Source organism: Struthio camelus, chromosome 2 (genome assembly GCF_040807025.1).
Source record: "Struthio camelus isolate bStrCam1 chromosome 2, bStrCam1.hap1, whole genome shotgun sequence".
Lineage (NCBI taxonomy): Eukaryota > Metazoa > Chordata > Aves > Struthioniformes > Struthionidae > Struthio > Struthio camelus.
Window position 1 is genome coordinate 162651792 of NC_090943.1, and position 14146 is coordinate 162665937.

Genomic DNA, 14146 nt, shown 5'->3' on the forward strand with positions numbered 1-14146 from the left:
GCTTTTGTAGGGTTTGCTTTTGTTTTTCTGTATGGCATATTTTATTGCCATTTACTATGGCTATAAAATCTAAGCCGTAGATGATTTAGAGCTATAACAATATTGATGCAGATGAGCCTCTGTGGAGATATTTGATGACATTATGTAAATGTAATCAATGGGCTCAATAAAGCATAACAATAATAAAATACTGTTCACGTTATACATAAATAAATGCACATGGACTTGTATGTGCTCCCTACATAATTACTGTAACTATGCCTATTTATATTACTGATCTTCCAGCTCCCTATACACCATCTCCATAATGTCTGTTTATATAGCCTTATTGAATCCATAATATCTAGCTAACTGATTAGGATCTTGACTTATGCCAGAAAAGCACGAATCTTCTGAGAGGAAGGAAAAGGAAGTTGAAATTAGAGTAATTCAAAATTATTGAATGCTGCAGTTCAAAAATTTCAGGTGTTTCTTTTTTAAATGAGAAACATTTCAGTAATTTCTTATAACATTCCCTCTACCCCCTTAATTTCAATAGAAGAAGCTGAGTTTCTAGTCTTCAAAACAAGAAAAAAAAAATATTGTTGGAGCGTTTGTTGCCAGGCTATTACAGCATTAACTCTCTAATTTGTAAAATTTCTGTAATTATAGTTAGAGCTGGATTTTCAGGTAGTGTAACGTCTGGGCGCATGAAGAAGGAATAAGGAATAAAGGAAGACTTGTGTGATACACTAGTGTGCGCCCAACTTCAAGATACCTGTAATCTGCATAGACTTCTGGGGGAGTATGTAGATGTTCAAATGTTCATATACAAATCCTGATCTCACAATACAAAACAAGACCTGTCAACAGGACTTTGGGAAAGACTCCAGTCCTTCATGTTCCTTGCTGTAAGCTACTTAGTGCCTGGTTTTGTGTAATGTATCACTTCGTGTTACTCCCTAGATTTACACTGGGGCTTACTAATAAGGTGGCACTCAATGTGATCATAACTAGAAAACTACACAGTATGTCTTATATTATGAAAATACATGATACTTCTCAAAATATATAGTGTATAATTCTTATCATGAAGCTCATAAAAGGAGAACTGTCACATAATACTCCTTCTGGGACAGCAATGGAAGAAAGCTAGCTAGATTAAGGCAGAAACATGAGAACAAAGCTCTCCAGAACAGAAAAATCACATTCAGAAAAAAGCTGATATTTCAACGTTTGCTCACATACTGTTTCAGAATATACCTTTCATAACATACTACAGAGAAAAATAAGACTCCTCAGTTATCATTAACTACGTTCAAGGAATGCTGACTTTCGTCAAGACACCATTTCTGATAGATTCAAGAATTTGATTCACAGCGTCTCCAAGTGCTGGGTGTTTGGTCAGGCTGTACAGTCAATCTCACTCCGGCCTAGTTAAAATGTATTGCATAAAACAGAACAGGCCCTAAAAGAGTGAATGATGCTCTAACCCACCAGTTAGGACACTCAGGGGCAAAGTGGGAGCTCTAAGTTCACTTTTCTTCCCTGGAACAAACATTTAGTTTGTCTGGGATGACTTATATTTCTCTCTGAATGGAAACCACGTCTTAGTACAGTTTTGTTTTGATACAGTTTTATTCCAACAGTTTGACATCTGCACAAGTCTTTGTCTTTGGGATATCTGGCTTCAAATACAATCTCTTCTTTTTCTGTAGGCATTGTATATAATTAGTGGAAAAAGATAATATTTGGCAATTTAGATAAAGTTTTCACTGGGGTGATTAGCCCTCTTGAGATAACTATCCCTTTCTGATAGCTGTTCAGTGAGGCAACGGTGACTACGTTCATAACGTAGGTGACTCATTTAGGTATTTAATGTTTACTGGAATGAATTCCGACCTTATCAACTCTGAATTTCACCTCTCCTCTTTAAATATATGATTCTTCCTCTCCCTGACACGAATGCTATAAACGGTCAATGTAAAAATGATCATAAAGCAGATAGATAGATGCTGCTAGTTCTGTATCGGTACCAAAGCAGAGAAGCAAAATAACTCCTAATGTGGGAAAAAGTGCAGATACGAAGACTAAAATAAGCTATTTTGACCCAAGACATAGAAAAAGAAAAGTGAAAGAGGAATTCATAGCCAGGAAATTGATAGATTTTCTAACAAAATAGAAGTGAATGCATTGAAAAAAGAAAAGGCTGAACTGGGAGTAAGAAAGGGGATGAAGAATGGTCATGGGCAGTACACTTTGATAAAAGAAAAGAAGCAACCTTTGTTACCCTATCTCAGGTTCACTTAACTGCAAGTGCCACTGAGAACATGAACAAAAGGACATGTTAACTAAATTCCCCTCCCTCTCTTCAAACCTCTTCAAAAAGTATTTGGGTCAAATTTCAGCCAAAGATCTGGAGGGACTTTTGTTCTCTACCAAAATGAGTTGCTTATTCATAGTGCAAGTCTAAACTCATGAAGGTAGCTGTATTATAGTACTCATGGTTGCATGCCTCCTCTTTTCTTTCGGAGTTTAATTATCGTGTTATCAGCAACTTGGAACTTGACATAAATCTCAAGGTAGAAACCGCTTGAGAAGTTCAATCCAGTGATTATTCTTTCCTTAAAAAAAAGGAGGGAGTCGGTGGAGGGGGGAGAGAAAATAAAGCCATACAAGTCTTTGAAACAGCTAGGGTCAAAGGAACTGTGCCTTCTTCTAATTGTCCCAATAAATTTTAAAGATGTTATTACTCTGTAGTGATTAAGAAATGGTAAAAAGAGATGCAATACTATAACATCAAGGCCATCAAGCTTAATAGTCCTTAACTGATTGCCACCCCGCCCCAACAAAAATAGGCATGCTGTTCTCTCCTTTCCCTTGCCTCCTCCCTTACCCTTCCCCCCTCACTCAAAGGCTTCTAAAAGCACCTCCAGCCAAGCCAAAGGGAATTTATACTTCCTGCAATAAAATCCAAAGAACAGAACAGCTGGCAGCTGAACTTAAGATTGCTAAAACAAACATTGTGACATTGATGTGGGGAGGGATTTGGTTATTATTACAACACGGCATGACTGGTTCTGCAGTGAAAAGATGCAAGTTGAGCTTCTTTTTTTTTTTTTTCCACCGTGCAAACAAAAGACTTTAAAAAATAGAAAAACAACAAAAGCAGAACTACTTGCTCTAAAAATACTTAGAAAAGAAAGCAATGGCCAAAACCTGCGGTGTTGGATGCCTAAAGCTTGGAGCTGAAATAACTGTGAAAGTATTTGGAGACTGTTCCACTCACATGCTATTACGAATAAGCCGGACAGCATCATTATTAATTCATCTGCTCTGACTCGTACAAACTACACATGGATTAACAATTACACCAAAGTTGCATGCTTTTTTGGTCATTATTATAGATTAGAATATTTTACATTGTAGATCCCAACGACTGACTACTCCTGTTTTCATAAGTTCCAAGGACTATCTGCAACGCTTCAGCATCTAACTCCAGCCTCAACACTTGGAATTCCCAAGAAAGTAAGTCAGGACAGGTAGATTCCTAGCTGCTACCTCTGCCTGCTGCGGGTAGCCTCCTAAATTAGTGGCATCTCAGTTAGATAGTTTATTGGGTAACTACAGTCACACTTTCCAAATAATTCTGCATGAAGACCACTGACTGCTCCTGACTTTTTCCCCATATCTGACTTTCTTTGATTTGTTTCGAATATAATGACATTTTTGTCAGGATCCAATTATAATGAGCACTGTAGACTTAAGCACTCTGCAGGGTTAAATAAACAATCTAAGTTCCCTTGGTTTTGGCATTGGCAATTCTTTCATCTTGTGTGAAAAGCAACATTACCTGGTATATTTTGCACTACATTGAATCTATTTCTCTGATTGGAACTAAAAGCTTGAGGTGATATTGCAAGACTGCACATGCTGAAAAATGTTACAGTAATGACGTAGAACGCTACCAGCCATCCAAAAAGATATGAAAAGAAAAAAGAGTTTCCTTGTTCTGTGCCTGAGAAAATAGGTTCAGGTTTGGGTTAATCAAAGATTTAATCAAAAGTGTCAACATCTCAGTTGAAGAGAGATAAAAATCATATGAAATACAGGTTACCATTGTATGAAATGTGTACATATACAAAACAGCAATTCTTCCCCTCCACATGCACACACATTTCTTTCCTAAGGAGAATTTTTGTTTGTTCACGCCTGTCCCAAAGCTAAGCAGCTCTGGCTCCAAGGGGAAGGAAATGTTCTGCCTCAAATTCCAGCTATAGCAACCCACTCGTTTACCCCCATCTTCAGCTAGCAATAGCCCACCTAGGTCACTGCACGTTGCACAGCCCTCTTACTGGTAGATACAGGAGGGAACAAAGAAAGTCTAATCCCTGAATTGTGCAAGAAAGGGGTGGTGGAATACGTCTTAGTAGTGTAAACACCTCTACATAATAATAAACCTAAAATAACACCTCTGCTTCCTAGTCGTGTGGTGAATCTACACTCTTCACAACTCCAGATGCTGCTTCTGACAGCCAGCTGGTCCCCTGGTGGTTTTTACCTTTTCCGAACAGGTGTGAAATATCTGTTTGATGAGGAATTGCACTGGGTTTCATGGTTGAGTTTTCAGTTAAAGAGAAGAAACCCACTGGAGCTTTTTCACCTGAGAAGCTTCATCAGGGACATTGACACAGCCCAGCTATTAACCACATTATCATCAAGGATCATTGTTTAAAATAGCTTTCTAAGTTTTGAAACAGACGTGGGGCTCAAGCAAGGCTCCTCGAAGCACAGCTCTCAATCATATTTTAATGTATAACTAGTTGAATACAATGTAGTCCTATAAGTGTCCACATTGAGAAAGGCTCTTCTCATCACAGACCTTTCCACTTGCGCCTTTGAAACTAGAGTTTAAGGTCTGATTAAGCTTAACCATGCACTTCAAGATCTGCATTAGTTTCAGTGGATCTAAAAATACGCAGCAAGCTGCTAGCAGCTTGAACACCTTTCTCAACCAGAACCCAAGAGAAACATCCTGAAATATATAGCTTTACAACCATCATACTAGCTGGGCACTGTTTCTTTTGAATCCAGACTAACTCCATGATGTAACTACACAAGAACAGTTTCATCAGCTCACATCAAAGGTCAGTGTAGCTTGGTTGCAGATCCCCTTGGAAGAGTTAGGGAAAGCATGTAGGGATACTTTCCCAGAATATTATTCCAGCTGCCAATAATTTGCAGTTCAGTGATGTTCTAAACCGGACTCAGATTTTTTGTATTTAATGGCTCTCAATGGATTTTTACTTCATGAATTGGCCCGGTTCCTTTTTTTAACCCAGATAAACTTTTAGCATCCCCCACCTCCTGTGGGAAGGAGTCCTCTGGCTTAACAATGCGCTTTATGAAGAGTTGTCCCTGGGCCTGCTTTCTGCTAATTTCACGTGATGTCAGCTGGTTGTTTTGTAAGAAGCAGTGAAGAATCACTTCCTTTTCACTTTCCCTATATTGCTTATGATTTTATAGGCTTCATTATATCGCTTTTCAGTTGTCTTTTCTCTAGACTGAAGAGTCATAATCCTCTAGCAGTTACTGCAACAGGAGCTGTCCACACCTTTTATCATCCATCATTTAAGCTCTAAGCCTTGTGCTGCTGAAAATGTGATCTCAAAGATTAGATTTAAACTGCATGGGCAGATCAGTTCTGTTAGAAGAGTTTCAGCACTCCAGGTAGGACCTTCCTAGAGAACTCATGTCAGGTTTGATTCTTTTGAGGAAATTGTAAAACTGTTGGTATTCTAAATGAACATGTCTCTAAAACTCTTCATCCAAGACAGAGGGCCTTAATACCACACTGTCGCTCAAAATAATCGTAGGGATGCTTAATTTTATTAAGAATGTGTCAAAGCATTTGCCAATGCGATAGCACAAATTCACCTATTATTTCTAGTACTATAATGCACACTATGTCAGAGTTTCAATGTCAGACTTTCATTCTATCTGTGTGCACGTGTTGTTTTCTACCTTATTCTTTGATTGTGAGCTATTTGGGGCATGTGCAGTCCTGAGCTGCGTATAATTAATAACAATTAAAAAAAAAAAGTAACAAGTATTTAACTATTTAATTGCTTCTCTGTATTTAATGGAACTTCTGTCGCTTAGGAATTTCACTCATTCCTGCTCGTCCGGCTCGTCCGGCTCGTCTTTTCTCTCTCAGTGTGAGTCTAGCATTTACACTGTCATTTCCTCACATCCTCAGTCACTGTGGCCAGACGTTTCCCTGGTTGCTTATAGACTGGAAAGGGATGATACAGATAGATACAGACTCCAAGAATATCTGCAGGATGAGTCAGAAGGCTAGAGATAGACGGATATAGGCAAGAAAACACACAAACTACCCCAGAAAGACAAAACTAGTTCTCATGATAAGCAGTTATGACTCCATTATGACTCCAAAAATTCTTTGATGAAAAGGTCTGTCCTTGCTAACATCAGTGTATTTAGAGCTATGTCATTGGCTATACTGGTTAACATTAGAAAATCCACAGTTCTTTTTTGTCACTTAGTGTTGCCATTAAGTATCTGGAGGACAAATTAATCCACGGAAACAGCTTTGGAAACGTTCCGTGGCAGAACTCAGCTGCCTTGTCGAGGTGAACGTGATGCACAGAGCTGAGCTATGTTCTCTAAAACAAACCTGAGATGGGCTGTTTAACAGGGAAAGGGTTGTTTTTTTGTTTTGTTTTGTTTCTTTTTCTTTGCAGTATGCTTAAGAAAGGTCAGGAAAAGCACGGTTGCAATATTGACTATAACCTTCTAGCAAAGCCCGTTGAATTTCACCAGTAGACTCTACTGAACTGCTTGTCTAAAAAAATATAATCCAGAGCTTTGGCATGAAAATGCAGTAACATTCGATGATGTGCTCTAGTCCACGTTTGTGCAAGTAGCCGACAATGAAAGATGAAAGATTTCACCTAGGCAGGAGGACTGCTGGTTGAAGAAAGATTAGCCACTAGAGCTTCCTAATGGTGTGCCAGAACTGTGCCTAACAGAAACTTCCCATAAGGAAAGAGAGCTGCATCAGCCAGAAATCCCCTCGGGAGCTTTCAGAGAAGGTAACAGCAGTAATTTTCTGCTCTGTTTAGAATGTGTAATATACTCCCAGTTAGGGGGTATTCAGCTACGTGTGTACATCATTTGAGAGAAAGGTACAGGAGGAAGGTATCTTAATTCTAGGCCAACCCCAGTTTTTAGAAAGCTACAGCCAATACCGGTACCAGGGAATGAGAAAGGAGGAAAAAGGGCGTTACACTGCCTAATGGGATTCTGAAGAGCCCTATTGCTGTATACAGACAGAAACAGTTCCTAACTTTTTATGTTGTAAAGTTACAGCCAGACTCTTACTAGAGGTTTCAGAGGTTTTCTTAATACTGTGTACCATGTGACCTCAGGCTGTAAGCTTTTCAAGTCAAGGTCAGTCTCTAATTATGTACTCCTTCTGGGATAGGATAATTGGACCCTACTTTAAGACAAGCGATAAATTTAAAAAAAAAAAAAAAGCAGAAGATTCTGGATTTTGGATAAGTTGATTTGGAGACATTTTGTCTGGGTTATCTGTGCCTAAATCTGTTAGTAAGAAAGTCAGTGTTTTATCCTTCAGAGTTTCGTCCTCTTTTGATACACAGGAGTGCATTAATGGAGGTTATGTACTTCCAGTGGAGGTTTGTATCTCCCTTAATGTAAATGGCCTCCAGGGAGCAACCAGAGCAACCACAAAGGTAGCCTTGTGTAACACAGAGAGAAGAGTTAAATGTGAAGCTAAACTCTTGTCAATATTCTGGTCACACACACTTGGTTAACTTTTCCTCCCCACTGCATCAGGAACGTACAAGTTGGCTGATTAGGGTCTTACAGGACGGTTGCTTGAGATGGAAACGGAAGGAAAATACCTTCGGGAACTGAGACCTTTCACAGTTGGGGATCACTGGACTAGCATCTAGCTATGAAACCCTGTATCTGTGGTTATTTTCATTAACATGCTTTTCTTATTATTTACCTTTGAGAAGAAATCAGTGACTACAATCTTTTTTTTTTTTCTTTTGTCTGAACAATACTCATCTTCAGCAGGTTTAAACCAAAGCCTGTGGAAGGCAATTAACATTGATTTCAGTGAATTCTGGGCTGGGGCTAACACTGTGCACTGTTACAGCTGAAAAAGGGGCACAAGTTGTCTTCTGCTACTCCTGTGCTGAGGAGGAAATCTCCCATGTAGGCAGGCCAAAACACAGCAGGAGGGGAGGCTGCCCTGAGCTAGGGCTTTAACCACTGAAACTTAACCCATTGTAGCCTGTGTTAGAGCCCTTCCTCAGTTTCCAGTAGGACCCAAAGGCCAGCAGTTGTTAGACTTTTCCAGTATTTAGGGTGACAAATGGCTTAACCTGGATCATCCAGCTTCACCATTTATGCGGCGCAAATTCTACTTTCATGGCTCCCTTTCTGAGGCCAAATTAGAGATCCACTTCAGACCTACCTGCCGGGTTCAGTATGCAGCGGCCTTGCACTCTTCTCCCAGGTGCACCAAGAATCATGGCAGCTAGCCTCTATATGCCCAGTCATGTATTGGCATCAGTGCAAGTTGCAATTACGGCATCCTATTCTCTGCCAAAACAGCCTTCCCTGTCTCCTCTGTAGGACTTTGGTCTACAGGCCAGTGCCAACCCGCAGCCTCCAGCTGGGCCTCCCTAACTTAGACCTTTCGTAAAGCTTCCTCCTTGCTTTTTTTTGTATCCATGTAAATAAATAATTGCTATGTAATGAAGTAAAAGCTCTGACCTGCAGTTACTTACAGAAAGACATTAATTTCCAGGCTCAGCTGAAATTTAAGAGTATAATACAGAAAGATAAATGTTACTGACAGAAAGACCAGGAAAATGGGTGAAGAGTTTTAATGAATGAGAATATCTAAAACAGTCCCTTCTGACCAAAAAGGAAAAATGAAGTAGTGGGAAACAAACCTTTTTCCCCTTAAAAGTCTGCAGCTTCTAACCTGCTGGGAAGGAGGAAATACTCTAAATTCTTCCTTGGTTAAAGCGTTGCAGCAGAAGGGGAAGATCCTGACCAAAGGGACACAGAGGGTCCTGCATTCGACATTTATGAGTGGGAGGCAGCATTACCAGATGTTCATATAAAGTCCAGCTTCCAAACCTAGTTCCGTGAAGCCAAATATCCCATTTCGTTTGGTATTCTGTTTCCCCTATTGACTGAGCTGCAGCGGGATCTACCTAGAGTATAATCCCATACCACAGGGGGCTGGGGTTCAGCAGCCAAGAGGGCTTTTCCATCTCTGACTATGGCTAATCCTCAAGCATTTAAGTGACAAAATATAAGTGACCACAAGCTGAGAATGGATGTATCTCCACATGTGACCTATATAAACTCTCATGTCAGTTCAATGCAGTGCATGGTCAGACATCACTTGGAGAAAATCAGCTACCGAATCAAGCCAGTACAGTACTTTTCCTGGCCTCTCGCTGTCATCTGGAATGTGGCATCTCGAGGGATGTGATTTCACCCACATGACCATCATCTATGTTTCCTCGGTGAGCATCTGTAGCTGCATATCCCTGTCTATGCAGCTGGTCAGGGACATCCCTAACTCCTCAGACTTTGTATTAGGAGCAAAGAAATTGTCAACTGCTGGATCCTGCTCCATCGAACTGGCCCCTAAATGTCAAGCATTGCAGTGTGAAACTTCTAGGCTCCTCAATTTGTTTTCTAATGTGACCTGAAGCAGCTCTGAGATCTCAAGAGTAATCATATTTTGAAGCAGGTCAGACGGCTCCAGTGTCCTTTGCTACTTGTGGTAAGAGGGAACTATTAAAATCCCTCCTTAAAAGTCAGTACAAAAGGTCAGAGCAGCCATCTCCCCCTGTGTTTTCCTCTTCTTCGCTCTCCTTCTTGCAGACACAGGATCCCAAGATGAGGAATCTTATTGGGAGTTAAACAGCAAGTAGAACCTTGACCAGACTAGGAGACTAATAAATCCTAAACTCCTTTATTATATCCTGTTGCAATTAAGTGTGCATGCATATGCATATATATATATATATATATATATATATATATATATATATATGACTTTGTGTACTTGAAACTGTCTTCCTTAGTGTATTATTAGTCCCTAGGTCATGGGATTTAAAATATATCTTCTGCCTCTTTAAGCAGACACTGTTCCCTGTCGTGCTTTCTAACAGCTGTAGGTCGCATCCTGCCAGCTGTTTGGTAGATGTCTGAATCAGCTGTTATGGCTGCATGTCGGCTGGAGCTGGAACAGGGCCTTCTGGCTCAGCTACAAATGTCCTCACATATCTTGGTTAGAGCTACTCCTGAACAAGCCTCGCATTAGCTCTCAAGATGAAGGGGTGAGTTTGGAAGTGAATTAATCATCTCCATGGGAAAACAAGGAAAGAAAAAGAATTGCTAAGATGATGGATTGCTCAGAAAGTGAGTTTGCGTTGTGTGTGTATGTATCACCACAGATGGATTTCTTACATCTGTGCAACAAATGTTATGTATTTCAGGTAGAAACCCTGGTTTTTCAGAGCCCAGCAAAACAATATTGATGGAGATTTAGCGCTGAACTTTCAAATCCAGTGAAATGTGGTTGGTAATGAGATCTTCAACTGCTTTAAATCACCTTAGTTTATTGCACACAAATTATGCAAACAGAGGTTCTGGGCAAGGGAGTGCACAAATAACTGAGTCAGAAGACAAAATGGGACCTTCCAACCTGCTGAGGAGTGTAAAATCCAGGCTAGACTTGTGATTACTGAAAACTGAGGTGAAGCAGGACAATTACATGCTCCTTATGATACAGTGGGACTCCTGTGCTGTGGATTTCCGTGTGATATTGCGAAATAGCACACCGTTGCATAGGGAACCTGGAGAACAGGAGGCAAATGCAAGCCCGTATGGCGATGGTTTTCTGATGACAGTTTACATCTCAGCATTGTTAATAACTTTGCTACGTTTGCCAATACATCCACTTAATATGCTTATCCTCGAGTTGCAAACTGACCCCCAAGGCCTCCCCAGGTGTCTAACACATTGAACGTCAGCTGTTCCGCTGTCAAAACATCCAGCTTCAACTCTGACAGCTTCTTTGATGCAGTTTAAGCACTGTCAATGCAAAAGCTCTGTGATGTGTTGGAAGATGACAATGTGGGGACTGCAAACCTATGCCAAATTTAATATGAACATCAGTAGCTGAAGACTTGATTCCTCAGATTCAGGCTAAACTGTTCCTGTCTCAGTATCATCCTATTACTCGTATCCATCACTAGGAGAAGGTGGAGGGAGTTACTGCCTCCCACCTAAGAGCTGGCAGTTACCTGCAGACTGTGGGCACGTAGGAAAGAGGGTCCCAGTCAGACATGCCCATCCCATTCGCTCCCTGGTAGGTGGGTTTCCCAGCTAAGGGATGAGGGCTGGTTCCACCCTGCTGAAAGTTACGTCAAAGGACAGGGCTAGGGGTGAGGAAGCCCAGCAAAGAGGCTGAAGATTCCTCTTCCATTCTTTCTTTCTGGCAAAAGGAAGGTTTTTGCCAACGTACCTGTGCTAACATAATCCCCTGCAGAGCAGCGCTGAAGATGCAGCCACACAGCCTCGTCTGTACATACTCCCTGTTGATACAGTGTGCATAGGACTTCTCTGGTGACGTGTGGTTGAGACTTAACATCTCCTGAAGTCCACCTATGCTGCTGTTGCCCACCCTAATGAGACAGATCAGTAAGAGGCATGCTGACATATTCTCTTCCCTGCACCTTCATTGCACAATGCAGATGTTACTTGAGGCCCCTTTCCACCCAGGATAGGAGGGCAGCCTTCAGCATAGACAGTAGCAAGGTGGAGCACGTCTCATGGCAGCTGGACAGAGATGAGAGGGGTCACTGGGTGAAGGCAAAAGAGAAGAAAAAAACATCTCTTCTCACTCCATTTCTGAGTGTTTTGTTGCTGTGGTTCTTGATTTGTATCTGTTTTTCTTCAAGCTCTTCCAGGCAGGGACTGTTTTTCCTTCTCTGCTTGTGCAGTGCTTAAGACCACAGCCATGCCATGCCATGCCATCACAGTAGTAACGACAGCAGGATTAAATGTAAGTATAGAATATGCTATGTATGGAGCAGGCCTATATGCCTGCAGAAATCACCAGTGAATGCATGTGCAGAAAGATCTGCGTGGACTTGCTATGTATTGTGCAAGGACCTATAGAGAAAGGACCTATAGAAAACTGCTCCTTGGTGGAAAGCAGGGTAGTAGCAGGACCCACGTATGAGACCAGAAGGAAAACAAAGAAGCTCTGGGAGTTAAAAAAAAAAAAAAACATTGTTTTTCCTTCCATTCAAGGTTTTTTTTCTTTTCTATTTGTTTCTAGTGGCAGACACACAAATGTGCTAGGCCCTTTTCAACCTCACTCTTGCAACAACGCAATTGGACAGAGATGAAGGGAAAGATGATGCCTCACAAGGAAGTCCAGTGACAATTCACTTCCCAGTAAGACAAGTTTTAAATCTGGAGGTTATATACTTAGATGTGTGTGGGTGCACATATGACAAAGAGATTTCAGGTGCTTTCCTCTGTATAACTATTAGCTCTATCCAAATATCTGCAGGCTCAAAGCCAGACAAATGAAAGACTGTAACAAGGAAACATGCAGAGGATGATCCTTTTAATCCTGGCAAATTTTTCTTTATTCTGATTTTCTCAGCACTGAACTCTCCCAGCTAGCTTTTATCCACTTATCGCCTGCCTCATGAAATGAGCTTTGCCCCCGCTTCTTCAAAAGACAAACCTCTCTTCCACGACCAGAGCCTGACTTTGATCTCTGTCCTCTGCAGAGCACTTACCCAGACAAAAGTGCATTCAGAGACGTCCACACCTGTTCATGCCTTAAAATCCCACATCTGGTTATTACCTAATATATCAGCTGTATTTCTCCGCCTCTCACTGCCTCTTCCTCTTAACGCTGGCACTTCTGCCTCCTCGGCATGTAGAGCACAGCTGAACCTGTGATATGGTGACTTTCTGCTTTTAATGCCTGCACGCTGCTGCCATGTCTTCCTTTACTTACCAGCGCAGCTCTTCTGAGAGCTCAAAAGGGACAGTTGTAACATGCTTTTCCTCCCCTCCCCTTCCCCACTCTGCATATGCGCATTATCACTCAGGGTAAAATTAGGGTGGTTAGACCACTGCAAGTAATGAACAGACCTCTGTAAGTTTTTTGAACAGAGACCAGGAGGCTCTTGTACTTGTGGCAGACTGGTTTGAACGGGGACAGCCAAAGAAAAGTTAGGGTGAAAATACTCATCCTAACTGTGATAACAAGATTACCCTCCTTTCCTGTATGTCAGCTAGGCCCAAAATATAAATGTCAACTTCCACTGAACAAAACAGAAGATAAGTGCTTAAAGACAGATGAAGATTCAGGGGTGACCTAATCTGAGAGAGCAGAACTGTTTCTTCCAGGCGTCCTTAAGTTTTCCCATTCCTGTGGCTTTCACAGCTTTTCTTTTGAGATTAGTCAGCAACCTAATACCATTTCACTATCAGATGTTTTTTCTGTCTCCTGTTACCTTTACAAACCATAACAAAGAGGGATTTTTTTCTCCTTTTCTGTTTGCACACGCCCTCCAGTTACACACTTTCATCTCATTGCCATTAGAGCCTGGCAGCGTCACACTTTTGTTAGGTGATAGTTTACATGACTTTCCATATAAATCAGTGAAGTCTGGTAATTACATAATTAAGCCATATGTCATGTCACTGAAAACACATTCTTCTAGCCAGATTGCTCTTCCTTGAATTACCCTGTTCCAGGAACCCCCTTAGTAAAGTGACCTGCTGAAATATTCCTAGCGAAAAGCACCAAAACTAGAATGCTCCAAAATGTGGTTAACGTTTATTGGTCTCTATTACTGTTATGTTACCCCTGTAGCTTCACATACCATCTTCTACCTGCCGTCTTGTTTGCCCTCCCGTTGGCATACTGACTCCTGTTTTGAAGATTCATTCGTCCTGAGTTTGCTTCTTTGCCCGTTCTAGGATCACTTTGCATTATGTTTTCCAGGACTTCAAGTGGCACAGTCATCTCAACAGCTGCTTCTTTGAGTGT